This window comes from Silene latifolia, chromosome Y (assembly GCF_048544455.1).
Source record: "Silene latifolia isolate original U9 population chromosome Y, ASM4854445v1, whole genome shotgun sequence".
NCBI classification, from domain to species: domain Eukaryota; kingdom Viridiplantae; phylum Streptophyta; class Magnoliopsida; order Caryophyllales; family Caryophyllaceae; genus Silene; species Silene latifolia.
The window spans coordinates 457935242-457938312 of record NC_133538.1 but is presented as its reverse complement, the minus strand read 5'-3'; the positions used below and the strand labels follow the sequence as shown (position 1 = coordinate 457938312).

The window sequence follows — 3071 nt, the reverse complement described above, 5'->3', positions numbered from 1 at the left end:
GCTATTTTAGTTTAGTGACCTTCTACATCAACCCAATTTGTGACACCCCTTAGACACCACTAGTTGCAATAGAAATCTCATTTCAATACCCGTCCCTTGGGATCCGACCTTTACTTGCCTCTTTACTAATTGTAGAGTTGTTTGTGAAGCTATAAATTGTGTTTTGATTCGACCGTGACCCAACGACCACATCTTAATTTGTGAACACAAAACGGACTCGCATCAAAAATGGCGCCGTTGCCGGGGACGGTGTTTGTTTGATTTAGATTTATTTTTATTGTTATTAGTTGTGTCTTTCTTCGCCTTGGGGAAGTAAAACTCCTCAAGGTTTGTTCTAATTGTTTTCGAGTTGTTTGATATTTTGCATGTCTAGAAGGTTACAAGGTGATTTGTTACCTTTTAACCGTGAAATCGAAAGAACCTTGACGAACAATAGGAGACTTGTTAGGAGGAATTTAAGAGGTATTAGTGAAGTTGTTCAACCCACTAGTGAGTTTGTCAATCCTTTCGCAATAGAAGGAGAAGAGAACCCATTACACAATACCCCACAAAATCCACCTACAATGCCTAAATTCTCGTCACACTCCGTACCCACCGAGGAGAATCTACCAAATGGTACTCCTACACCGCAACACCTAACCGGAAATTTTATTGCCAAGTCCGCCTTCATCCAATTAGTTGAGAGGAGCCAATTTGGAGGGATGCCTAGTGTGGACCCTCATTCTCATATGGAAACCTTTTGCGACTATTGTGATGCAATCTCTCAAACGGGTGTGACTCAAGACCAAATTAGATGGGTCCTATTTCCTTTTTCTTTAATCGGCACCGCAAAGCAATGGTTGAAGGGCCTTGATAAGGCCACCCTTGGAATAGATTCTTGGAAGAAGTTGGCTCTAGCTTTCTACAAAAAATTCTACCCACCGGAAAAGACTAACATGCTAAGAGCTCAAATTACGGGTTTTAAGCAAAGGGATGAAGAATCTTTGTATGAAGCTTGGGAGCGGTTCAAGGGAATTTGTCGCTCATTTCCTCACCATGGACTTTGCGAATGGTTTTTGGTACAACAATTTTGGAATGGTTTATATGAAGATTCTAGGAACATTCTCAATATGGGATCGAATGGAATTTTCACCGAAGTTGATGACAATCAAACATGGAACAAGATTGAGGAAATGGCGGTCCATAACTCACAATATAGTAGACCTCGCAAGGCTACTAGAGGAGGAAAGCATGAAGTGGACTCCGTTACTCAATTGGGTGCTCAACTTAGTGCTCACATTGACACAATCAACTTGAAGTTTGAACAAGCTATGGCTAGACTTGAGGAAAACTCAAAATCATCAAAGCATCATGTTAATGCCATAACGGCATCCTCATCAATCCCAAGTGGGATATGTGAGAATTGTGGAACTTTGGGACATGACCAAGGTGAATGTAGGGAAACAAATGAGCAAGTGAATGCTTTCCAAGCATACAAGAGTGGTACCCCTTATTCCAACTTTTACAATGAAAACACCAAGTTCCATCCAAATCTCTCATACAAAAGCCAAAATATTCAAAACCCTCAAACAACATACACTCCACCACCCATGAGAAACCAAAATCAAAGACCCTTTTACAATCAAAACCAAGGTTACCAAAATCAAAATCCATACAATCACCAAAATGACCAAGGCTTTGATGTCCAAAAAGCGGTCCTCCAAATGCAAAAGAATTAACAAGAATTTTTCACTCAAATGCAAAAAGATAGCCAAGCAAAAGAAACCACCATCAACAACATTCTAGCTCACACCAAGATGTTGGAAACACAATTGACTCAACTAGCATCTTCAAGCTCACAAAGACAAAAGGGGCAATTACCACCTCAAAGTAATCCCCCTAGACATGAAACGGTTAGTGCCATTCACTTGAGAAGTGGTACAAGGTATGAAGCACCGAAGAAGCAAGTTGAGGATGAAGTTGTGGAAGTTAATGAAAAGGAAGAAATTGTGCAAAACTCCAAAGATGGAGAATCATCAAAAGAAGAAAGTTCAAAGAAAAATGAAGACAAGGCCAAGGAGAAAGAGCCCATTGTGATTAGACTTCCTTTTCCAAGTCGTCAAGCCAAGCCCAAATTTGACGATCAACTTGGAAAGTTCATGGAAATTGTGAAGAATTTGGAAGTCTCAATTCCTTTCACGGAATTAATCAATCACGTGCCGGCCTATGCGAAATACATGAAAGATATCCTCACAAAGAAGAAGTCGATCCGGAAACTTGAGACTATCGCCTTCACTAAGGTGAGTAGTGCAATACTTCAAGGGAGTTCACCTCCAAAGTTAAAGGATCCGGGAAGCTTCTCAATACCGTGTACCATTGGCGACACGACGATCAACAAAGCCTTATGTGATCTAGGGGCTAGTGTGAGTGTCATGCCGTACTCGGTGAGTAAAAGGTTGGGGATGGGAGAGCTTAAATGCACCAATATCACACTCCAAATGGCCGATAGATCGACGAAGACACCGTTAGGGATATGGGAAGATGTCCCCGTGCGAATTGGGAAGTTTTTCATCCCGGTGGACTTTGTCATTGTTGATATGGAGGAAGATTCCAACATTCCAATCATCCTAGGAAGACCTTTTCTACACACCGCGGGTGCGGTAATTGATGTGAAACATGGGGAGCTCACTCTAGAAGTGGGAGAGGAAAGCATAGCTTTTAATCTTGACAAGACTATGAGAGCTCCTCGTTTGCATGAACCATGTTTCATGATTGATCATTATAGCCGAAAGGATGAAAGGAAGAAATCGAAACTCCAATGGAAGAAGAAAATTGAAGATGCTCCATTCCAAGAGCAAGTGAATTATGAAAAGGAGAGCTTGCAAAGCTCATCAAAATCAATCAAGGAAGAAGAGGATGACCTCATTGGCCAAGAGAAGAAATTGGGAGAGTTGTCTCCATCTAAGCAAGAGATTTTCAATGATCAACTCAATGAAGTTTGTGGTCTTTGGGACGACGAATTTGAAGGGATTTTAATCCCTACATTGGTAATGCCATCGATCAAGACCAACAACAAGGGCCAAGGTCTATTG

At 41.3% G+C, this 3071-nt stretch overlaps 1 non-coding gene across 1 annotated transcript; it reads right to left on the bottom strand.

The window, feature by feature from the left end:
* Positions 1–935: 935 nt before the first annotated feature.
* LOC141634689 (small nucleolar RNA R71) lies at positions 936–1042 on the bottom strand. Its single transcript, XR_012539414.1, has one exon. It is a non-coding gene; the product is annotated as a small nucleolar RNA R71 (small nucleolar RNA).
* Between the last annotated feature and the right edge of the window lie 2029 nt (positions 1043–3071).